The sequence below is a fragment of the Phodopus roborovskii genome, unplaced genomic scaffold (assembly GCF_943737965.1).
Source record: "Phodopus roborovskii unplaced genomic scaffold, PHOROB, whole genome shotgun sequence".
Taxonomy (NCBI): Eukaryota; Metazoa; Chordata; class Mammalia; order Rodentia; family Cricetidae; genus Phodopus; species Phodopus roborovskii.
Window position 1 is genome coordinate 6,555,133 of NW_026126598.1, and position 26,526 is coordinate 6,581,658.

Below are 26,526 nucleotides of genomic sequence, written 5' to 3' on the forward strand. Positions count from 1 at the left end.
GAACCGTAAGAGGCAGACTTATGGAAACAGACACTGGTCTTTTAAGACAGCCTGATACCATGTCAGAGGTTGCTACAACAGCAGGCTTACTCCAAGAAAAGCTTCCTGTCATCAGTACTGTGAGGCTCTGAAAAGCTTCTCTGGGAGGAATTGATTTTTAACATAAGAGATCAAGTGAGAGACATGTGTGCCTTCACTTTGAGAAGTCAGCAGATTCCCCAAAACATCTTCTGAAGAGATGTATATACAGGAAGGGTCAATATTAATCTAGTGGATTAAACTGTTAGTTCAGCTCACTAGAACTAATGTTCAAGAGTGTTCATTTTGTTTCCAGAAAGAGAAGAAACAAAAGCTTTATTATGGTCCAATAACCCTCTAACTAAAGGAACATGGTCTGAGTTTTCTTTATATATCTCCACAATTTAACCACATTGAATGTTGGGTAAATGTATGGGTAAATGGGTGAGTGAGTGGGTGGGTGGATAGATGGATTAAATGAATGAAGAGATGAATGGGTGGGTGGATAGAGGATGAATGGCTAAACAGATGGAAAAACAGTATCTATTGATGAGTAGCAGGATGGATGGATGGTTTTGGATGAATGGATGGATAGAGTGAGTAAATGAATGAAGGTGGATAGATAGGTAGACAAGAGAGATGATGAATAGATGATATATAGATAGAATGATAGATGATATATACATACATATATATATGCATACATACATACATGGACACATACATACATAGATGATAGTAGATGCATTGATAGATATACAGATACATAGATTATGAACCCTAATTCTCAAAGACTTTCTCAAACCACTGCAAATAGTAAGGACTGTGGTGCTCTGAACACGAGCCAAACAAGGGAATGATGCAAATGTTTAAAAGTCGTCCCAAGGAAAACTAATGATTGTTTGTGAAATCTTTCAAGGAAACATTGAGAGCTTCCAGCCTTGTCCATTAGGCTTAATGCCTTTGGCCACTTCATCAGAGTCCAAGCAGCATACTGAAGTCCTTTGATGAGTCACTCTTGACAGAGAAGGGACATGGATCTCAGCCAGAGACAGTTATGCTGGTACGAGGCTGCTGACCAGTGCAGGATTCTCCCAATACTACCTGAGAGCTGTAGTAACTGGAAACAATTTAGAAAGGTGAATTTGGGGTTAGGGACATAACTCAGTTGGTAGAGCATTTGCCTGGCTACACATAAGCTCTTCACCCAGAATCACATAAAGCAAGTAGTAGGAGGTTGAGGAAGGAGGTCAGAAGTTTAAGGTCATCCTTGGCTACTCAATGATTATGAGGCAAGCTTGGGCTATATAAGTCCCTGTCTCCAAAAAGAAAAGGAAGAAAGAGGGGACAGAGGAGGGGAAGGGAAAGGAAGAAGAAGGAAGGAGGGAGAGAGGGAGGACAGGGGAGGGTGAGGGAATGGCCATGCTTAGACTCCAGATCAACACAGAGTGCAACTATAACTCAATGGCCAAAGGAACTGATACTAGGAATATAAAGATCTTTCCATTCTTACAGTGATGGCCATGAAACTATCAGACTTTTATCAATTAGTCATTGCCTCTTGATGAGACAGCAGAAAAGAAGGTTTTAGCTCTTACAGAGAGCTGTCATGTGATTCTTCTCGATGAACACAAGTTATATCCCTGAGAAGTCAGTGTTTTCATTCTCTTTTTTTCATAGATGAAGAGCAAGCATATAATACTACAGGGGCTGGAGAGATGGCTCAGTCAGTAAAGTGTTTGTTGCAAAAACCTGAGAATCTGAGTTCAATCCCCCAGCAGCCATGTGAAAAGGTTAGGCAGGGCAGTGTACAATTGTAACTGCAATGCAGGGTTAACAGATACAGGAGGATCTCCAAGGCTCTCTGGCCAGCTGACCTAGCCTATTTGGTGAGAACCAGGCTAGTGAGATATCCTGTTTCAACAAATAAATGCATGCATACATTTAAAAGATGGATGAATTCCAAGGAAAAACACCTAGCCTTGTCCAATGGCCTATACATGTACATGTTCCATGCACACATACGTGCATATACGTGCACCTGCACACACACAGACACTATGTTTGCCCACCATATTAAATAGTTTAACCAGCTTCAAACATATGTATCGGGGCTGGAGAGATGACTCAGCAGTTAAGAGTGTGCCTGTCCTGATCTTGCAGAGGACCTGAGTTCCATTTAGACTGGGAAGGGAAGAGAAGCCCACACCTAAGAACCTCGTTTTACAGGTGAGAAATGAAGGTACAGTGAGATTAAATGACACGTGGCTGCCCAGAGTCACAGCACATCCTCACTAGTAAACAAATGTAAGTGCTGCTGCTGCTGGCCTTCCTCCTCTCCCTCCTCTCCCTCCTCTCCCACCTCTTCCTCCTCTTCCTCTTCTTCCTCCTCCTCTTCTGATTTTTTTGAGACAGGACCTCTCTGTATAGTTCTAGGTATCCTGGAACCTGCTCTCTCTCTCTCGGTGTGTGTGTGTGTGTGTGTGTGTGTGTGTGTGTGTGTGTGAGAGAGAGAGAGAGAGAGAGAGAGAGAGAGAGAGAGAGAGAGAGAATGTATATATGTGAGTATGTGTGATATGTGTGTGGTGTATGTCTGTGCGTGTGTGTGTGTGTGTATGGGGGGGGGGAGACAGAGACAAACAGAGAACAGTTTCCAGGAGTCTGTGCACTTTTTCTTCACTATATGGGTCATAGGGATTTGAACTGGGGTCGTCAGACTCCGTAGCAAGCACTTTTACCCACTGAGCCATCATACCGGCCCTGGTGTTAGGTCCTATCTCACTTCAGGGTAAGTCACTGAGGAAGCTCTCTTCCTTACCAACTCCTTCTTTCTCCATCTTCCAGTTGCTGTAAGAAGCTGTATTTGATCTTAACAATCGAATCTCATGTCCCCTCTTCCCAGGTGGATGGTGGCACCATCACTAAAAGGCGCCATGTGACAAGCCAAGAAATTTGTAGAACCTATTTCCCTAGGCACAGTGTCCTAGTGCAGCAACCTGACCTCTCCCCCCTCCCCAGGAAATCTCCATAACCCCCAGATTCCTTACTTATAAAATAGACATCCTATCCACTTGAGACTACTTGGAGGGGTTGTTTTTATTACTGAGAACATATATACAAGAAATGCTCTATACCTCTAAAATACCACACTGATACCAGAACCTAGTCTGCTTTGTGTCAACACAGATGGAAGGAGAGTAAAACATGCATCTTTCTATAACAGCACACCGACCAAAACACATTATCTTATTATTTGCTTGCTATTCCTGTAACTCATTTCCTAGCTTTCAATTCTTCCCTTTTACAAAAAGAGGCAAAAAGAAAAAAGAAAAAAAAAATCAATGGAATAAGAATGCTGCTATTTTCTGATACAAATTAAACTCCACATCCAAACACAAACAGAATAACCAACAGCATACGGGTGTGGTTCTCAATCTTACCTCCTAAGGGAAAATCAGCCAGATGGCGGCGGGGGTGGGGGGTGGGGTGGGAGTGTAGGGGGAGCCTGCTGGTGTTTTAAGAAACAGGAGTGTGGAGGGGGGGGGCAGGCCTGATCCCCGGGCTCTCAAGGGAGAAGAACGGCCTCAGAATTTGCAGTGATTGTTTTCATAAACAAGGACCAGCCTGATTTCCAGGCTCTGGAGGGAGAAGGACCCTGGCATTTGTGAAAAACCATTTAGTGAGGTCAGGTCTGTGCCACCAATGAACCAAATCCCATAAGTTCAATATTCATATTCAAAAAGGTACCTGGGCACCAGTTTACGGGATTCATGTCAACAAAGCAGATGATTAATGATCAAGATACATTCTGCAGGCGGCTCTGAGTGGACACACACACTGGTAAATTGGGGCTATTAACATCTTAAAGGTCAACAACAGCACACTATCTCAGAAATAAACATACTGGATTATGTTAATCAAGAAGTCTTTGAAGCCTTCCCTCTCTACCACAACAACTAAAATGGGAAAACTAATATCACCAAATGCTGGCCAAAAAAAAAACCAAGGAGCAACTAGAATGCTTACATTTGACTTTGTTAAACTGTAGAGGCGTTTACGAGTTAAACATCCAACTACCTATGGCTCAGTGAATCCACAGCCACCTAGGTATTTAGATGAGAGAAATTGTTAGTATCCAGGCATCCGTACTGGCCTGTCCTTGGGGTTCTGACAGGATATGCCCATCAGCTATAGCCACTAAGAGTGTCACCTGTGCATATTCACTACGTTCCCTTTGAAAAGGGCCCTGCCTACCTGCCATCCTCTCTTTTTCTCCCTCTCTCTGTTCCTCTCTCTCTCTCTCCTCTCTCTCTCTCTCTCTCTGTCTCCCTTCTCTTTCTCCCTCTTAGCTCTCTCCTCTCTCCTGCTGCTCCAGAGGCTCTTCTGGCCCCTTCCCTTCCCCCTTTTTATGGTCCCTTTCCCTAGTTTAAAAAAACAAAACAAAACAAAAAAACTCTCTGCTCGAACCCTGTCACATGGCATCTTTCTCTCACATGCCGTTTTTCTTAAATTACAACAGAAATACAAACTCAAACGTTGTGAACTATTACTTTAAGATGTGTGATGTGTTCCATTTATTTATGCTGTGGAACTTTTTTTAATGATGTAAAGATGTGTTGCATTTTTTTTTTTTATGTTGAATTTGTTTAACTTTGTGAAGCTGTGATACTTTACCTGCCTAAAACACCTGATTGGTCTGATAAAGACCTGAATAGCCAATAGCAAGTCAGGAGAGAGAATAGGAAGGGCTGGCAGGCAAAGAGAATAAATGGAAGGAGAGATCTGGGAAGAGAAGATCAAGCAACAGAGAGAGAGAGAGAGAGAGAGAGAGAGAGAGAGAGAACTCCAGGGGCCAGCCACCCAGTCATACAGCAAGCCATGGAGAAAGAAGAAAGGTATACAAAAATAGAGGAAGGTACAAGCCCAGAGGCAAAAGATAGACGGGAGAATTTAAGTTAAAAAAAAAAAAAAAAAAAAAAAAAAAAAGCTAGCTAGAAACAAGCCAAGTTAAGGCCAGGCATTCATAAGAATGACTTCGTGTGTGATTTATTTGGGAGCTGGGTGGTAGACCCCCAAAGAGCAAAAATGTAAAAGACAACCAACTACACTCAAATATACAAGTCATGTACAAAATGTCCATGGTAGAAGCTAGAGAGGTGGCTTGGTGGGTAAAGGCATTCATTGTTCACCCGGAGGATCCAGGTTTGTTTCTCAGCACCCACATTTGGATGGTTCACAAGGGCCTGTAACTCTAGTTCCAAGGAATCCAACACCCTTTTCTGGCCTCTGCCAGTACCTGTACACACACACACATGCACACACACACACGCACGCAAACACACACAGACACAGACACATAAAATATACAAATACAAAGTTTTTTTTTTTTTTAAATGTCATTGTAACTTTAACCACAATAACCAAAAGCTGGATGTGGTCTGACCCTTCGGAAGAACGCTGATTGGATGGAGTTTGTCTATAAACACACTGTGATGCACCCATACAGAGAATGCTAATCAGCAATAAAAAGAAATAAAAGTGGGGCTGGAGAGATGGCTGAGAGGTTAAGAGTGCACCCTGCTCTTGCCAAGGACCTGAGTTCAGATCCCAGTACCTACAAAGGGTGGTTCACAATTACCTATAGCTCCAGCTGCAGGAGATCTCTCACCCTCTTCTGGCCTCTGCAGGCATTGAACTCATATACACATAGCCACACACACATAATTAAGACTAACCATAAAGCTGAGAAACAAGATAATATTCATCAGAGGAGTACTCATTATCCTTGCAGACTAGCCACCTGTTGTTTTCTAAATAAAGGTTTATTGAAACATAGCCACACTCAGTCAATTACATATTCCTACAGCTACTTTCTTCCCGTGACAGCAGATTTAAGTAATTAGTTCAGAGCCTTGGTGGCTGCCAAATCTAACATACGTACTATCTGCTATGCTATAAAAACTGCACAACTCTGACAAAAATAAAAAGGGGAAACATGCTGGATGGGAGGGGAGAACACAGAAATAAGGAACCACGTATGACAGGACTCGTTCTTGTGACATTCATGACAAAACTAATTAACAGGTTCAAAATGCCAGAATGGGGCTGGGGAGACGGTCAATTGTCTGCATTGCAAGCAAGAGGATCTGAGTTCTAACCCCAAACCCACAAAGGAAAATGCTGCAGTGGTAGCGCACACCTATAATCTCAGCACTTGGGACACATCTGGGCAAAGACAGGAGGATAGCAGAGGAGACCCTGGCCATCCAGTCTATGTGTCAAAATCATACGATGAAGAAGACACCCGAAGCCAATCTCTGGACCACCACCTATACAGGCGAATACGCTAAGTGCAGGCACACACACACACACACACACACACACAGAGAGAGAGAGAGAGAGAGAGAGAGAGAGAGAGAGAGAGAGAAAGGAAAGAAATGAAAAAGAGAGCATTTTTCATAGACATGGAAGACTGACTAAGGAGAAGTAAAAGAGAATTTCTGGGGAGCAGACTTGTTCCCTATATTGCTGAAGTATGGGCAATATAATATGCACTCATCAAAACAGATCAAACTACATACACGTAAGATCTATGGCCTTTTAGGCCTGGCATAGTGGCACATTTTTGTAATCGCAGCACTGGGGAGCAGTTAGATTCATAGTTCAAGGTCATTTTTCAGCTTCATAGTGAGTTTGAGGATGGTCTGGCCTGCATGAGATCTTGGGGGAAGATATGGGTGCCTGTGAGATGATTCAGCATCTGAAAGCGTTTACTGACAAGTCTGAAATGGGAAAATGGGTGGGGAGCTTCAACTGGGGACAGGGAGAAAAAGAAAATACAGAAGGGGTGGCAGGAAGAGTGCTGAATAAAACTAAGAAAAAACCAAAGGAATCATGCTCTATTTTTCTGAGATTAAATATAGTACACTCAAATGCATGTGCTTACAAACACACATACACACACAGTTTAAATGAAGTAATGCTATCCCTATGAGCCATAGATTAACAAAAACCCCACTATCGATCATCAGAAACCTCTTTTTGGACTGTTTATCAGAGTAGTTCAAGTGACTCCCAAAACAATGTTGCTGTTGCCCTAGGCTGCCTTCCAGAAGTTGAAAGAGGTTCCTATTTCTGAACACACCACACACTTTGGACATAGGACTTGAAAGAACTGAGGTAAATATGCCTTGAGCGCCTCCTCTCTGAGGGTTAGTGTTCATAGTACCAGAAGATGCTACACAAACTGCTCAGGGAGGAAATCAATCTATGAAGCACAACACTGACCAGCATGGCAAGACTTCTAAAGGTACAATAGTGGTATTCACGTCTTGGTAGTAACCAATAGCTGTCTAATTGTACTTAAGAGTCACTCAACAGGGGGAAAATCATACCTGGAACTGGAAACCTAGCAAACTATGCATGGTTAGTGAGGTCATGGCTCTTAGAAAAGAACTTAATATGGCCACTTCCGCCAAACCATTATAATTTGCTACTACATTCTAAATACTTACTCTTATATCCACAGATAAGTGTGGCTCTCACCTGTCATCTAAAAATTTTCTTTGGCAGCAAGTGGGGGCTATTATGCCAAGCTCCAAAAGATTAAAATGCAGAAAATAACTGAGTTGGGGTGCCTAGCCCCAACTGGGAACATTACAGAAGAGAGAGTGGAAAGATTCTAAGAGTCAGAAGACTAGGAAATCTGATCCAAGATGTGTCTTCTAGCTCTAATAGGGAAGCTATACCCATGATAGCTCAACCATATGACTGCCAAAACAAGGCTTAAACAATGACAACAGCCGTTGACATGCCAACATGGATGGGGAAATTACAGAGGGTAATCCTACCCCTAGATGATAGAAGGCGAACTAATCTTCTCCCAAGATGAACACCCTATTTGGTTATCCAACACCAAGTTGTCAGCCCTAAAAATATATACACACAAACAGCACTTAGTGAACTTAACAGGTCATAGTTGTGTGTGTGTGTGTGTGTGTGTGTGTGTGTGTGTGTGTGTGTGCGTGCGTGTGTGCATGCGTGAATGTATGTAAAACAATAGTAACTAAAGAAAATGAAGCCATGAATTTGAGAGGGAAGCAGGGGAATCTGGAAGGTCTTGAAGAGAGAAGAGTGAGGAGGAAAATGATGTAATTATATTTTAATTTAAAATAAATTAAATTTAAAAAGGAACATCAGAGTTTTAACCTCATAAATTGCCCTTTATTACTCCCAAACCAAACTATTAAAGAACATTTTAAAAACCATTTAAAAACACAAAACAAACAAACAAACAAAAAAAAAACCACACAGGGACCTGTGAAATGACTCGGCACATAAAGACACTTGCTGACAAACCTGAGGACCTGAGTTCAATCCCCAGGACCCACACGGTAGAAGAGGTGAAAGGACCCCAGCAAGCTGTCATCTGACCTCCACACTCAACTACGGATTTCATTATTTAAGCAAATTGCAGGCTAAATTAAAGAGTCAAAACAATTTATCCCAAGAACACCGGTGTACGATCTTTCTCTTCCCTTTGGACTCCATGTATCCCTAGCTTTGAATTAACATTTAAGAAAATCTTGTGCAGATGTTTCTTAATGACCAGCTGTTCCTCAAAAAGCAAATCATGTTCATATTTTTTTCACATCCAGTCTTTGCTCCAACATTCCTGAAAGACACACCCAATATAGTTTAAAAAAAAGAAAAAGTTCAAGTCAAAGAGGCTCAAGGGGAAGCAGCTTGGAGGCTAAGTCACCTCTTCTCCTGATGTCCTACCCAAGACAGACCATAGTGGACCCCCTCAGAACATGCCCAGGACACCAATAATTATGAGGTGTCACTTTCTTCAGGCAAACCCACTGCACCACACTTTGATGACCAGAGGGCCTCCTGCCTCCCTCTCTCTGAATCTGGCTTCTTTCTAGCTACTTTCCTAATGGCCTTGACAAAATGCCTAGCAGAAGCAACTTTTGATACTGTAACTGCTAAGACAAGAGAGAGCCAGTAAGAAGACTCAGCAGGCAAAGGAGGTCACCAAGCCTGGTAACCTGGTTTCCATCCCCATGATCCATATGGAGGAGGGAAAGAACTGACTGCTCCAGGTTGTCCTCTGACCTCTACACATGCCCTGTACCTACACACGTGCGCACGCGCGCACACACACACACACACACGCACATACATACTTCCCAGACCATTAAATTTGTTTTCCATTTAAACTAGGCTACCCCTCCATTAAGGCCCTTCCCTGTCCTTATGAGATACACTTTTGGCTAGGGACCTGGTGATGTGTCCAAAGCAATGTGTAAGGTGACCTGACCCTCCACGGGAAGCACGGTCATCCATCATTTTGCAGCATCACTCAGGACAAGGCAGGCTGTATTCAGGCCAGCAGGAGCTGGTGGGAAGCACACTCTGTACTCCCCAAAGAATCCCACAGTGGAAGATGGATGAAGGGTGGAGGGGATAATATTAGAAAACTATTTCAGAGGCTACTTTGAAAATGAACTACTGAGCCAAACTCCAAACAACGATATAAATAAGCAAAGCAGACAATCTGCAGCAGAACTCAAGTTGGGGGAGGGGTCTCTACTAATCCCCTTTCTCAGAGGGGAGGTATAGGTCTTTGCCACTGTGTGTGTGCATGCATGCATATGTGCATGAATATGTGTGTGTGTGTGTGTGTGTGTGTGTGTGTGTGTGTGTGTGCATGCCTGCATGTAGAAGCCAGAAGACAACATCAAGTGTTACTTCACAGGAGTCTTGTGATTGAAATATCACTGGCCTGGAACTCACAGAGTAGGTCAGCTGGTAGCCAGTGATGCCCAGGTTTGTGAGAATTCTTTCCCCATTGAGATGTAATCAATGCCCAAACCTTCCTGCTCTTAAGGTCCCAACCACAAACTAAAGAATAATGCCACCAACGTTCATCCTGGGGAGTAAATTAGGTTGTTGAGCTTGCTTGAAGAATATGGGTGAGGGGTTTCCTAAGGGAGCATAGGGGATCCCACCCACCCAGCAGTTGCACTGGACAATCTCCACTCAGCACAGATGATGGCTTCCTGTTGCTGTGATAAAACACCATGACCAAAAGCAACATGAAGAAGAAAAGGTTTGTTTCATTATATTTCTGGATAAGAGTCCATCACTGAGGAAAGTCAGGCAGGAACCTGGAAGCAGGAGCAGAGGTCATGGAGGAATGATGCTTACTGGTTTGCTTCCACATCTTTCTCGTCTATCTTTTTTTCTCACAACCCAGGACCACATGCTCAGGCACGGCACCACCCACAGTGTGTGGTTCTCCCACATCAGTCATTAATAATAATAATAATAAAATATAATAATAATAATAATAAGTAAAAGATTAGCCCACAGGCTAATCTGATGGAAGCAGTTCCTTGATTTGAGGCTGCCTCTTTCCAGAAACTCTAGTGATGTCGTGTTTGCAAAAACTAAGCGACAGAGAGCCCCTTCCATTAACCTTACTCAGGGTATATATTCCAACACCTGCAGGATCCCAAGTTTCCAAGATCACATGTAATTATAGCAGAGTTGTACTTAAGTGGCTGTGAGGGGTGGCAGGAATTTCAGATGGGGATCCAACGAACCCCCCTACCCCTCCTCTTGTGAGCAAATGTCAACAGGCCTAATCATAATGGATTCCTAGAAGCAGACATCATTGCTTCGATCAAGATGGTGGCTGTTTTGTTCAGAAGGACCTTGTTCTACAACACCAGGAATCATATATATATATATATATATATATATATATATATATATATATATATATATGGGTTCTGGGAATCAAACTTGGGTCCAACTGCTTGTAAGCCAAGAACTTTACTAACTGAGCCACCTTGCAGACCCCAATATTCTCATCCTCTTTCTCCCAGATCTTCTTACTCAATCACCAATTTCAAGCTGCCTAGCATAGCACAATTCAGGGATGGCTCTTTGTGCACCCAATACCTTCCTACACTAAAGCTGGGTCCGCTTGTTGCAGAATCAAGTTTTGTTTTAAAATAGTAAACTAGGGGCTGGGGAAGTGGCCCAGTGCTTAAATCACTCAGTGCAAACACGTAGGGACTGGAGTAGTTTAGATGCCCAGAAACTATACAAATGCCAGTTAGGCATGGCAGCTGCCTATAACTCCAGCTTTGGAAAGCAGCGACAGGGCATCCCCAGAGCAAACTATCTAGAGAGAGATCATTTTTGTGGGCAAGCTCTGGGTTTGGCTGAGAGACCCTCCCTCATTGAGTAAGATGGAAAGAAACATTGAGGACAACACCCAATGTCCACCTTGGTCCTCCACATGTATAGATATATAGGTACACACGTATACACACAGGGGTGGGGAATGTGTGTGTGTGTGTGTGTGTGTGTGTGTGTGTGTGTGTGTATGCATATAACACATACATATTAAAATAGTAAAGGGGGAAACAAAATACAAAATCCAGAAAGAAACAAAACAGGGGATGTGGAATGGGGAGAATGAACGCCTGGAAAGATGATGACTTCTTTCTGTGTCCACAGGGACAGAGTTGCCAGGTTACAGCACACTCCACCTTTCTTGCCTCAGGAAAAATAAGTATTTTCCCAAGACAACACCAGTCTTGACACAGAAGACCAGGTTGTTGGGTTTGTTTGTACAGATCCAAATCCTACTTGCATTTCAGCACCAACTAGGAAAGTATTTCCTACCGACTCCCACATTAGGGGATTGAGTTTGGAGTTCCAATAATGGTAGGACCATCTTCCCCTTTCTACTGTCTCAAGGGCCAAACAGATCAATAAAGGCTAATGGAAGATGGACATCAAATCTGGTTGGCACTTAGGATCAAGTTCAAGGTCCCATTCGCTTTGAACCCCAAATCTAAGATGCCCCAGCTTGTAATCATGGAATTCAACACAGGATAAAAGAAAAAAAAGCAAGATAATTGGGCTGTTTTTTGGGGGGGAATCAACCCTTTTAGGGCTACAGCACAAGTGAGAGAGAGCAGAGACCATGCTGGAACCTCATGCAATCTCCATCTGGCCCAAGTGTCCCATTTTCCAGAAGAGAAGCAGGAGGGAATGTGTCACTCAGTCTCTGTTACTGTAACCATATCCATGACTATCAATGTCAGAGATGGCTTAGTGAGTAGAGGTGCTTGCTGCCAAGGTTAATGGCCCCTGAGTTCTATCCCTGATGGAAGAAGAGAACCACTCCTGCAAGAAGTTGTACTCTGATCTTCATGTGCACCTTGGTACTATACACTCTCTCTCTCTCTCTCTCTCTCTCTCTCTCTCTCTCTCTCTCTCTCTCAATAAAATGTTTAAAGGACAGAAGGAAGGAAGTAAGGAAGGAAGGAAGGGGCTAGAGAAATGGCTCAGTTAATAGTGTATACTGTCCTTGCAGAGGACCCAAGTTCAGTTCCTAGCACACACAACAGGTGGCCATAACCACCCAACATACACATAATTAAAAACAAAATAAACCTGAAAAGAAGAAGAAGGGAGGTTTATGTTGGCTTGCAGCTTTAGAGGTGACAGTCCCAGGCTTTGTGGACCTGTGATGAGGCAGCACACCATGGTGACAGTTATCAGTATGAGAAAAAGAGAGGAAGAGGAAGGATCTGAGCCCCACACCTACAAACATCCTACTAAGCCACCTCTTCAGGGTTCTATCATCTCCCAACAGCACCAAACAAGGACACAGGGGCTTTGGGGCAGGTGATGGTGGCATTATACATTGAAACTGTAACAAAAAGGATGCAATTTTACCTACAAGTTTGAAATAACAAAGTAAAATTATCACACATACACACATAGATAGGCTGGCAGTTTAAAAGTTAATTTTAGTTTTTTATGGCCAAGTAATATTCACACACACATATACATACATACATACACACACACACACACACACACACACTTAAAATAAATCAAGCTGTGCACAATGGCACACAGGAGGCAGAGGTAGGTGGATTTCTGTGAGTTTGAGGCCAGCCTGGTGTACAAAGCAAGTTCCAGATCAGTCAGAGCTACATAGAAAAAGAAAAAAAAAAAAGAAAAAACTTTACCAAAGGAAAAGATTTTTTTTTGTTGCTGTAAAGAGAGGAGGGGGGTTGGAGAGATGGCTTACCAGTTAAGAACACTTGCTGCTCTTGTAGAGGAACTGGGATGGGAGCTCACAATCATCTGTAACTCCAGTCCCAGGAAATTCAATGCCTTCTTCTGGGCACACATTCAGGCAAACACACATACACAAGGAAAGTTAAACTGAATTAAAAAGAGAGAAAGAGAAGAAGGGTTTTTAAGCTCACAGTCTTGGAGGCTGAAGTCTAAGTTTGGGTGGTCCCATATGTTTGGACCCTGGTGAATGCTTCTGGCTGTGAAATGTGTGAGGAGACAACAACAGAGAGATAAAGACAGAGCAAGAGACAGAGACACAGAGAAAGGCAGACCATATGGCAAGAAGGAAAGCAGAAGGCTGATTTGAAGAGAAGTCAAGCTTGCTGTTTTACAATGACTCTCTCTATGGGAAATTAAGTCACTCTTACCATACCTAACAACCCCAAAACCAGATTTAATCCTTTCAGGTAGCAATGACTTAATCTGTGCCCACTGGACCCCACCCCTCAGATTTTGCCACCTCCAAAGATTACAATACCTGTTTCCAAGGCAGGAACCTTTGTAGGACAAACCATACCCAAACCACACCAAGCATTATATGTTAAGTTCCCCCCAAATCCCAGGGTCCAGTTCAGTGAAAGAATAGATAAAGAGGGTTTCCTGTGGGGTGGCTTAGTCAATAAAGTGCTTGTCACACCAACACACAGACCTGAGTTCCATCCCATAGAACCCACAACAAATGCCAAGCATAGCATCATACACTTATAATTCCCATCCTGGGGAGGTGGATACATGCAGATCTCTGGGTGGTGAGCAAGTCTGGCTAAATTGATGAGCTCCATGATCAGTGAAATACCCTACCTACAAATAAATAAATAAACATGAGAACAATTGAAGGGATACCTGATGTCACTCTCCATCTTCCACTTGCACGTGTACACACACCCCACAAAGGAATACATACATACACACCACACATACATACATACATACATACATACATACATACACACACACACACATACGTCCCAATGTTGAAATAGAAACTATCTAAATAAGCACATAAGAATTCCAGAAACAAAAAGAACACTAATTGGACAAGATTAATAGCAATGGAAACCAGAAAACTAGCCATCAAAAGTCAGAATAATCAGTAGAAAAGAAATTGTCACTTAAAGAATGGGGTGCACGCCTTTAACCCTAGCACTCAGGAGGCAGAGGCAAAGGGACCTCTGTGAGTTTGAGGCCAATGTGGTCTACAAATTGAGTTATATGACACCTTGGGTTGTTACACACAGAAATTCTGTCTCAAAAAACCAAAAGGAAAACGAAGAGAAAACTTATGAAAATGAACAGAGCTTCATAGGTCTGTCTGTGTGATGATACCAATCAACTCATTATACATGTCATTGGGGTTTCCGAGGAAAAAGGGGAAATGACTGAGCAAAAGAGATGAAGAAATATACCTACACCTTCCTAGTTTGTTGAAAATCAATTTGATAGACACATACTCAATAAAACCCAAGCAGGATAAATATTAAGATAAACACACTTTAACGTCTTGAAAATAGAGGGGGAAGTGACATGTTACATACAGGAGAATAATACAGGTAACAGTAAGTTTCTCATCAGAAGCTATAGAAGACAGTATAATGATATCTTTAAAATCCTATGTGGCTCCTATGTACTGCAAAATAATCCAGCAAATGTGAAAATGTAATAAAGATGTCACAAGTGAATAATATTAGAGAATGTGTCACAAGCTGAATTACACCATATGAAATTCTAGGAGATGGAGAGATGGCTCATTGCTTAAGAGCATATATGCCTTTTACAGAGGACCCAAGTTCATTTTCCAGCAACCACCATCAAGCTGCTCATGATTGCCTGTGATACTGGCTCCAGAAGGATCTGGCCTCTGTAGGAACTTAACTCAAATGACTAAACTAAAAATAAATCTTTTTTAAAAAAAAAAGTTTTAAAGGAATCTCCTCTTTCTGAAGGGCTGATATCTCTAAATATTATCTCAAATATATAAGAAGTAAAAAAACATTGTACCCAGAGGTCTCTGAATTAACAACAGGACACTGGAAATCATATATATAAAAAGGTCACCTAGACCACCAAGCAAACAAACACTGTATTCATGGCTTACTTTCCTTAAGTTTCGTAGGATAAGTATATATTTAATATCAATGTTAGTGTGTATTTTACAGTTCTATAACTCCAAAATATTTCAAGATTTTTTTTTAAGTTCCCAGTGTGCACAGTCTCATCTCTGATATTCTACCCAGTATTGTGTATACAAAGTCTGTCAGGCTAGATTCAGTTGAATGACCTTACTTCCCTTGGTAAAGGAAGGGCAGGTATTCTGTATCGTAGCAGAAGTGAAACTGATAGGAAACCCAGAGGCAACAACGAAGTCCAGTAAACACATATTACCCATGTTCTCTTCAGTAACTGGAGTTTAGTAACTGTAGCCCAAACATCTTCCTTCCTACAGACAAAACATTTTAGGATGGCGTATTGTTTTTGTTTTGTTTTGGTTTGGTTTGTTTGTTTGTTTTGTTATCACTGTTTCTATTGCCATGATAAAATGCCCTGACAAAAGCAACTTAGGGAAAAAAGGATATTCTTTGGCTTACAGTTCTGGAGGGAGGAAGGGCAGATAAAGTCCATGTCTACAGAAGCATGAGTCTGACTGGTCACAATCTAGTCCCAGTCAGAAAGCAGACATCCATTAACAGGAAGTGGAACTAGGCTGCAAAGCCTCAAGACCCACTCCCACTCCCAGGGATCCTCCACCAAAGCCCCATCTCCAAAAGGTCAGACACAACAGCACCACCAGCCAGGCGCAAAGTGTCCAAACACACAAGCCTGTGGACATTTTTCATTCAAATCACAAGAGGGAGGAGAGCTGGTGAATCAGCTGCTTTTCTCATCCCTGCAACCACAAACCCAACAGAAACAACATAAGGGAGGAAGGGTTTCTTTGGCTCACCGTTTCAGAGGGCAGGGCCTATCACCATGGGAAAAACCTGATGAATGTACTCAGGCTATGGTGATAGGGGAATGGGTATGGCAAGGGCCATCCACCTACAGCAATCCAGAACCAGAGGCCTAATAACAAACCTGCAAGACTTGTCTGGAGTGACCCACTCCCTCCAACCAGGTCGCAACTTCTGAGGGTTCCGTAACTTCCTCCAACAGTCCCAACATCTGGAGACCAAGCATTCAAACACAAGCTGTAAACAGTGTTTCAGGATCAAACTGTAACAGTTGCTCTTCTATCTACTCAAATTCTCTTAGGTCTCAGTGTAGTCTCCTCACATCAACTCAATGCTTTCCTGCTGGATGAACCAAACAACTCCAAGTCCTGAGAGACTACCCTAACACCACACAGCCAAGCAAATGCTGAGAGCCACTTCATTCCCAGCATGCTTCAGAATACATCTAAAGCTGGCTGCCTCCGCATGGGCTCAGAGTTCACAGCGGACTTCTGTGGAGACCCAGAGAGACCAGAAAACCCCACTCAATCTGACATTATCCAAAAGCTCCTAGAAAATGCTTGTCCATTCTCATTGAAGCTACATCTGTGGCTCCTAAGGGCTGTATGTAAGCTCCCCCTAACGAATCAAAGAGACCCCAGACCAAATTCTTTTTTCAGTAGCTCCCTTTTCCTGGCAGACTTGGTCCTGTCAATCACATTGACCGCCCACTATCCTCCCAGATCCACAAAGCAGAAATCTGAGTGTTATTTCCCATTCTTTGTTATTCCTTGTTCTCCAATTCAGCTTTCAAATCTCACTATATTTTCATGAAATACCTGAAGCTATGTAAGTTTATCAAGAAGAAAATGAGTTAGCCATTAGCCCATGTGTCTTGTATTCGTTAAGTTTTCTTGGGTTTCAACAAAATAACTGGCAAAAGGAACTTAAGGAAGAATGGGTTTACTGTGGCTCATGGTTTGAGGGTGCACAATCCATCATGGTGTGTAAGGCATGGCAGTAGGAGTGTAGAGACGCTTGTCACACTATATCCACAGTCAGGAAGCAGAGCCAGATGAACACTAGAGCTCCAATCGCAAGGTGAATGCTATCACTTCACTTGCTTTCTCTTCCTCTTTGTTCATTTTGGTACAGCAGCCCATGGAATGGTGCTGCCCACATTCAGGGTGGGTCTTCCTTTCTCAATGAACTCAGAAGTTCTCTCACTGACATATGAAGAGAGCTGTCTCCTGGGTGTTCCTTGATCATGCTGGATTGACAATAAGTACCAACCATGGATGCTCTGGAAGCTTAAATCACCACACTGCATTCTGGTCACCTGCTACATATCTCAAGGACTGTTCAAGAGCAGGAGACAGCATAGAAAGACAAGAAGCTAGCATGAGGGGCAGAGCCAGGGTGCCCTTCCTCAAACAACCTTCTCAGGGGGATGGGGAGACTGCTCAGTTAGTAAAGTGTTTATCCTGCAAACATGAGGAGGACCAGAGCTTGGTCCCTCGGAACCCACATAAAAAAGAAAAAAGAAAAGAAAACAAACAAACAAACAAAACTAACATGATGGCTCTTACTTGTAATTCTAGTCCTAGAAAGATAAGAGTCAGAAAGATCCTAGGTCTTGCTGTCCAGCCATCATGGACAAACTAGTGCATTCTAGGTTCAGTAAGCCATTCTTTCTCAACCTGATATTGACCTCTGACTTCCACACACATGCACATGCACTTGGAAGCATTAAGTGCATACACACACGGAGTACATGTATACATGTGTATATATACACATACATAACCCTAGAACTCTAGAGATCAAGGCAAAAGAATTGGGAGAGTATGGTGCCAGCCCAGACCACACAGGAAGACCCTGTATCCATTTAAAAAAAAATAGGAGGAAAAAGAGGAATGGAAGCCATAGATGAGGGAGGAAGACAAAGGTGTACCCTTTCTGGAAAAATAGAGATCAAAGCCGGTCAAGGAAAATTCTGTAAAAACTCAAGACACTCTCTGGAGATGTTCTGGCTGTGAAATCCCCAGACACCTACACTCCCCTGACTAGCTATGCCTTTACAAATTCCATCACAATAATTAAAGACAAGCCATTGCCTAGCCCGGCACCAACAGTAACCCTCATCTTCAGCCCACGCAGCTGCGTGTATGGCTAATATAGTTACAAGTGATTCCAAGCTGTCCCTGGCAGCAGCCCAGAATCCTTTTCAAATACAGCAAAAGCAAATAGCACAAGGACTTCGGAATCAGAAGAAAACAAAAAATCCTTTGGCACAACATCACAAATTCCATTACAGTGGGCTGCGCGCTTGCAAATTGTCCAAATAGATTAGAAAACCCGGTCTCCGCTCATTTTACATTCTGTGATAGCTATGAGCAGGGATCGAGGAGAACGGAGCAGGGGACATGATAGTGGTAATAAGTGAGTTCACCTCACACAGTAACAGGCAAGTAATTGGAAATCAATTTTTTCTAATGAGAATACGTCTAATGAAATTTAAATTCTGTTTCTGAAATAATTATTCATATAGGTAGCCTTTAGCCTATTTTATCCCCCAATTCTCTTGGGCTTTGATTCCCTCAAACTTACTAGGTATTGTAGGGGCAGGAAAATTCCAGACTGTGGGCATGGTGTCTCAGCCCTGTAGTCCCAGAACTTGGCAGATAGAGGCAGAACCAAGAGTTCAAGGTCACCCTCAGTTACATACAGAGCCTGGACTACAGTAGATCTTTCTAAAACACAATTTTAAAAATCCCACAAAGGCTTTCAATTAACTACATTTACTGGGAATTCACTATAACATGTAGCACAAAACAAAATAAGATGGAAGAAAAGAACAAAACAGTAGTGGTTGTTTAAAATAGCTATAAACTGGGACTTGAAAAATGGCTCAGTGCTCTTGGAGAAGACCCAAGTCAAGTTCTCAGCACCCAGGTCATAAGCACCCGTAACTCCAGGACTGGTGCCCTTTTCTGACCTCCACAGGTTCCTGCAAGCACGTGTGTAGCGTATAAATATTCATAAAAGTTCACATGCATACACGTAAATTTAAACATAACATCTATGCAATATACTTATAATGTGGACCACTGAGGGAATTCACTGGTAGAACGATTCCCTACCATGCACAAAGCCTGGGTTCTACGTCTCACCACTGCAAAACAAAAGAAAGTAGTAAAGGTAATGGTAGTTCAGTAGAAGAGCACTTATCTAGCATGTGCAATGCCCTGGATTCAACAACCAGCACAATAAATACATAGATAAATGAGTATAATGCAGAAGTCTGTAGACCAACATCTTCAGAGCCTGGAGCAGGAAGATTATGAGTTTGAGGATAGTCTATGCTACCTACAGAGAACCCATATCAAAAATAAACAAAAACTAACAATACAAGGAGGCTGGTAACATAGATCAGTGGTAGAATGCTTGCCTAGCATGCAAAAGGCTCTACAGTTACATTCCTAGTATTGCAAAGAAAAAAGTCTATTTCTGGGGATCAAAAGATCCCAGATCTGAAAATAATACCTTCAATTTAGGGGGAAGGGCAATTAAACTTCCAACTAGCCATCAGTATGCTAATATTACTGCACCAAGCACCAGTCATTATTGAAGACATCCATGTACCCAAACACATACAAAATACAAAAGGTGGTGCTTTTAACACAGGGTCTCCTCCACCCTAGGTTGGCCTCACATGTTTTACATGAGGCTGCTTTTAGACCCCTGATCCTCCAACCTCCACCTCCCCAAGTGCTTGGGTTGCAGCAGAGTGTCCATTTCCAAATCAGCTGAGACCAAGGCAGTCAGAATCATTGGGTCTCATAGAGAGCAGAGAGCCATACAAGACTCAGCTCTACATCGGAACAAACCTTTCAGCTGTCAGCTGGATCCGATACATCTTTTAGTGTGAAAAACTGTCCCAAGTCTGAGGAAAGAAGCACCCCAAAGGCTGGGAGGTAAAAGTGCCTGCCCCCCTCCCCTCTGAAATGGGAACATGAATGGTATCTGCTGCCACCAGCCTCTGAGAGCTAACACGATTTTAAGCAGAAGCAAACCGAATTCTGCAGGAAATCAAAAGGCCTGTGGCCTCGCTCTCCAAAAGAAAATGCATCCAAAATGCATTTGGAAGTGCAGGGGAGCAGGTAAACTGACACACACCTGCCATCTCAGAGCTCAAGAGACAGAATCTTCATGAGTTCAAGACCAGCCTGGGCTAAAGAGGAGGTTACCATAGATACTACATGGGTCTCAACCTTCTGGTAAGGTCTTTGGCCTCAGCCTCCCATGTGCAAAAGTTATAAATGTAAAGCACCATGCCTGGCTTTTAGGTTTCATTTTGCTTTTCGAGACAGGATCTTGCTATGGAGCCCACTCTGGCCTGGCATCACATAGCTCAGGCTGGGGTCAGGCTATCCCAACTGCTTTGACCTCCTATGTGCTGAAATCATAGACCTGTACCCCCAGGCCTCCAGGAAAGGTAGCTTAAAAGGATCCAGTGGGAAACATGTACTTAAAGTAAAACACATCTTCAAACTTGAAGCTTAGTGCTCCTTCTAGAAGGGTAGGTACTTGTCAGGTGTTGCTGGTGCACGCCTTTAATCCCAGCATTCAGGAGGCAGAGACAGATGGATCTCTGGGAGTTTGAGACCAGCCTGGTCTACAGAGCGAGTTCCAGGACAGGCTCCAAAGCTACAAAAAAAAAAAAAAAAAAAAAAAAAAAAAACCCTCTGTCTCGAACCCCTCCCTCCCTGCAAACAAAAAAGAAGGGTAGGTATCCCTGTCAACACAGGAGCAGCTCTGCTGCTCCAGTTTGGAAAAGCCATCTCCTGGTAAATATCTGCTGTCGTGAGTGTCCGCCCTGGTATAATGGTATAAATGCATTATTTTTAAAGCTCTTATTTTGAAATATTCATCTCCTTGAAGTAGGTCGGTCTTTCAAGGCCCAGCTCCTCTTTGAACCCCTTCCTTCTTTTCTCCCCTCCGTCTCCTAATCATGATGTGTGATGCATTCAGAACATGAGATCTAATTCCAGTTAATTTTATCGATTCCTTCCACAGGCTCCTGATTTCTCATGCAGATAGATTCATGTTTATTTAGGAAAGAGAAAACAAAACAGCTTCTTCCTCTCTCTCTCTCTCTCTCTCTCTCTCTCTCTCTCTCTCTCTCTCTCTCTCTCTCTCTCTTTGGAAAATGCCTTCAAAATGGAGATGGGGTGTGGGGGAGCCACCATGGCATTATTCAATTATAAATGAACTATGTAATATTTAAATCACTCACTAGCAATATGATGGGCTTTAATCTGCTCTAGAGCACAGCAAACATCCCGAGTTGGCTTAATGTCATCTTTAAAACGAAATGAGGGGCTAGATAGGTGGCTCAGCAGTTAAGAGCACTCTACTGTTCTGGCGAAGGACCCAAGTTCAGTTCCACGGTGGCTCACAACCACCTGTAACTATAGCTCTAGGGAATCTAGCGCCCTCTTCTGACCTCTGTAAGTACTTCACCCATATGCAATACCCACAGGACAAATATACAGAATTCAAAAATAAAATTAAAAGGGAATGAATAATTGGGATGATGGTAAAATAAGGACCTTCTCACATGTACGTGTACTCACACTGTCACCAAATTCCTAACTGTACACCTAACCTTTGTCCCCTCCATGAGTTTCATACTGAAGATAGACTCTGGGGATTTGTACTTCCCTGATATGGCCAGTATCTGCAAATGTTCTTATTGTAGGCCAGGCAAATGAGCAACTCCTTATGTAACCCAGGTGGCCCCAAACTTGTAATCCCCTGCCTCAGCCTCTTGCATGCTAGTAATACTGGGGATTGAACTTGGGTCTCACATATGCTAGGCCAGTGCTCTTTTGACTTTTTATTTATTCTGTGTGTGGTTGTGCTGTTGTGTGCACCTGTACATGAGTGTGCAAAGTCCATATTTGATGCCAAGTGTCTTTTTCAATCACTCTCCACTGAGCCTAATACCATCATTTTGGCTGGGTTGCCTAGACAGTGAGCCCCTGGTTCTGCTCATCTCTATCCACCCACTTACAGGCACACATCACCACACCCAGCTTTTATGTGGGTTTTGAAGATCCAAACTCAGGTCAGCATACTTGCACAGCAATGATTTTACCCACTGAGCCATCTCCCCAGTCCCTGAATCTCTATTTTGAGATATGATTTCACTAAGTTGCTTAGCTTGGCCTTGAACTCACTCTGTACTCCAGGCATGCCTTGAACTTTCCATCCTCTGATTCTGCAGCATCAGGCCTGACTAACAGGGTCTGTCTTAGCCTGTCTTCCCCAACAACCTCCTGGGCAAAGCCTCTCCCTTCCCTTCTCTCCTACCTCTGGAGTCAAACAAAAGTACAGCTATATGTCTGACTGTAGCACCTGGAACTCAATGTGCCCAGAGTCTGATGCTTCATCTCCCCAACACCTGCTCTGTAAAAGCTGTCTCCATTCAATGACAGCTCTACACAATGTGTCTACATGCACATACAATTGGGAAAATGTTAAAAGAGGATTGGATGCACAATGCAGTGGAAGGACACATGTCTAGCAGGTGTGAGACCTTGGGTATAACCCTCAGTAATCCCAGAATTCAGGAGCCTGAGACAGGCAGACTGCAACTTTGGGGCCAGCCTGGGTTACACAGGGAGTTACTGACCAGCCTGGGCTACAACAAAGATTATACTAGGGAAGTATAAATACATGGAGTCTGCAAAGTGTATTATTCTGTTGTTAGTATGAAACTCATTGAGGGAAAGGGATGCTTTTTCTCCTACTGACAAACTAAAAAGCAAGTCAGCCTCATAGTCCCCTCCCCTCAATCTCATAACCAATAAATTCTATCTTCAAAATATATTTCAGGAGCTTGGGAGAAGTCTCACAGCCAGCAAAGTAATCACTGTGTTACGCCCCCTAGAGTAAAAAATTAAAGACAAGCAAACAAACAAACAAAAAACCCACCTTAGAGTCTGAGTAAAATCCAGATGTGATGGCAGGTGCCAATAATCTTAGTGCTGGGAGGGTGGAGACAGCAGGACCCCGGGGGCTTGCTGGCCAGAGAGCCTAGACGAATTAGTCCATTATCATCATGGTGGGACATGGTGACATGCAGGCAGGCATGGAGCTAGAGAAGCCAAAAGTTCTACACCTTGCAGGCAACAGGGAGTAAAGTGGGCCACTTGAGCATATGGGACCTCAAGTCTACCTCCAAAATGACACTTTCTCCAACAAGACCACACCTACTCTAACAAGACCACACCTACTCCAACAACCCCACACCTCCTAATAGTGCCACTCCCTTTGGGGGCATTTTCTTTCAAACCACCACACCCACCACACCCACCCAAGACCACTTGCTGCTCTTGCGGGGGACCTGAGTGTGGTTCTCCTATTCAGGAGGCTCACATGTAGCCACAGGTAACTCCAGCCCCAAGGGATCTTACTCCCTCTTCTGGCCTCTGCAGATACCTGCACGAATGTGCACATAATCATAGTCACTCTCACACACACACATAAACAAGAAAACAATAACAATGATAACATTTCTTAAGTGGAGGGAAAAGTTCAAATGTTTCAAGACATCAAGTGGAGAAAAATTTTAAAAATTGGAATGTTTCATGAAAATGAAAATCTGGACACTCATTAAAAACAACTTTAGCAATAAAGAGTTAAACAGTGCACACAGAAAAGTATTCTTGGATGTGAAAGACAAAGACGACTTCTTCAAGCTATCAAGATGCATGAGGATCAACAATCGAACTCATCAACAGCCAGACTCCCTTCTGAACTGCGAAATCAGAACGTGAAATTTCAAACAAATGCAAATGAATGGCATCTGGGGGTAAAAAAAAAAAAAAAAAAAAAAAAAAAAAAAAATTGCACCTCACTGGCAATCACAGAAATGAAAGAAAATGTGATTGTAATCTGTCAAATTAGTGAAGATTTGAAAAACTCTGATATCTAGTCATTGTGGAGGAAAACAGGGTACCACAAAGACTTTACACATGGCTGGCAAAAGTGGAAAGCCTAATGGAAAAACAGTTTGACAAAATACATCAAAAGCCTTTTAAAAGCCTCTACCTTTGGGCTTAAAAAAAAATCCACAGGAGACTATTTCCATTTGATATTAGACATTAAGCTCTCTCTAAAAACAGAGAGAGAGAAAGAGGGAGAGAGAGAGAGGTGTGTCATGCCATTTCAAAAGGTTTGCAAGTACCTTCCATAATCTGCCAATAGTGTAAAGTTGAATGAAAATAACAGATAGCACCAGGAACACGTGCTTATAAGGCCTTTGATCCTCGTGATGGTGGATTTCAACTGATGGTCGGATTGGATTGAGAAACACATAAAGAATTGCTGAAGGGAACACGTGGGCGTGTCTACGAAGGGTATTTCCAGAGCTGGTTGGATCTGATGGCTCTGACATAATCTGTGATTAATCCCGTGATGAATTCATAACACAATGACTTTGCTGGCGAGTGGGGAAGGGTAGTTGGTACCTAGTTGGAAACTGGTCACCAGCAGGGGTGTCCTTGGGGGCTCTGTTTTGCTTTTGTCATTTTGTTTTTGTTTTTTAATGGTGTGTGTGGGAAGGAATGTGCTTCCATGCATGCAAGCGCCTGCAGAGGCCAGGAGAGGGCGCCAGATGCTCTGAGTGAAGTTACTGGTGGTGGTGAGCCTCCAGTGTGTGCACTGGGAACCACTCAGTTCCTGTGAAAACAGTCCATGCTCCTAATTACTGAGCTATCTTTCTAGCTCTTGGGTGTTCGATCTTGCCCTGGATTCTTGCTGTATCCCTCCTAGTTTTTTTTTTTTTTTTAATCTCTGCTTCCTGCCCACCATGCCCCCTCCAGCCATGACAGACACATTGGAAACCACTAGCCCAAATCAATCCTTCCACCCTTAAGTTGCTTATGTGTGGCATTCATTCAATCTCAGTAACAGGAAAAATTAACACAATAACAGGGTGGCATTAATGTTACAGTGTTATTAGCTGTATAGAAGGCAAACATTCTATTAGTTTCACTGTGCTCTTAAAGATACAATAATGTTTATCAAAAGAGCAAAATACTATTTTAGGGCTATTGGATTGTAACTAGTTTATTTTTGTGTTTCTATTTTTTGCCATTTTCCCAATTTACTGGGACAAACATCTAAATCAATATAAAATCTCTCTCCCTCTCTTATCCTCCCTCTTCCTCCCCCTCCCCTCTCTCCCTACTCCTCTCTCTCTCTCTCTCTCTCTCTCTCTCTCTCTCTCTCTCTCTCTCTCTCTCTCTCTGGAGACAAATGTCTCACATAGCCTGGACTAGCCTAGAACTCTATGCAACAGAGGTTGACCTTAAATTTCTGATCCTCCTGCCCCCGACTCCTGAGAGCTAGGATTATAGGTGTGCACCACCACTTACAATTTATTTGTTGCTAAGGATGAACCCAGGCCTTTGTGTATACTAATCAAGTGCTCTGTCGGCTGATCCAAATCTCCAGCCCAACAGAAACTTTCTTAACCAACTCACCACACTGCCTGGCATCCCCCATCCCTGATAAACACAGATATAGCAGATACCCGGGTTTCGTCGTCAGCCTCATTACTGCAGACACCTATTGGGCCTGCCTGTTTCTGCTCTTGTCACTTGACTAGTGCACCTGCCAACAACTTTGTCACCCCCCCACCTCTTCATGCCAGCTGTGCTTGTTACTGTAATTATATAATCTTATTAAATTACATAAACTGATGACATTATGTGGGAAAGGAAAAAAAAAAAATGATGGCAACTGAGTAAAACCCAAGTTGAACATTTTGGAAAGATGGAAGAAGAAATGCCCAGACTAGGAAGGTATGCCAAAAGGTTTCAAAAAGTTCCTAAAATATATACATGGTTTCTGCATATGGCATCCTGAGATGTCTCCTGAGAGTCTAGGATGCAGGGTCCAACCCTGTTGTTCTTAAAACAGTGACATATGTCACCTTCCTACTACAAATCATCTCTGCTCAGAGGGATAATAGACATTTTAAGAAGTGTAGCTCAGAGACTGCAGGTGGCTCAGTCGGAAGGTGCTTGCTGTACAAGAGTGAAGACCGGAGTTCAATCCTCCAGAATCCAGGTAAAAAGCAGAGCATGTTTGTACATACGTGTAATCCCAGTTACTGGGGAGGTAAAGATCCCTGGAGCTTACTGGCAAGCTGACCAATTAGAGATCCTGTCTCCAAAAAAAAAAAAAATGGGGGAGCTAGAAAGATGGGCAGTTCAGTGTGTAAAGCCTGATGATTTGAATTCAGTCTCTGGGATCCACATGGTAGAAGGAGAGACCTTACATACATTTATGCTACACACATTAAATGTTTGTGAGGTTTGCGGGG

The 26,526-nt window shown here is 42.9% G+C and overlaps 1 protein-coding gene across 1 annotated transcript in view; it reads right to left on the reverse strand.

Annotated features, from left to right (window-relative positions):
• Galnt17 (polypeptide N-acetylgalactosaminyltransferase 17) overlaps positions 1-26,526 on the reverse strand; it is a 384,262-nt gene that overhangs the window by 334,248 nt on the left and 23,488 nt on the right. The window lies entirely within an intron of this gene.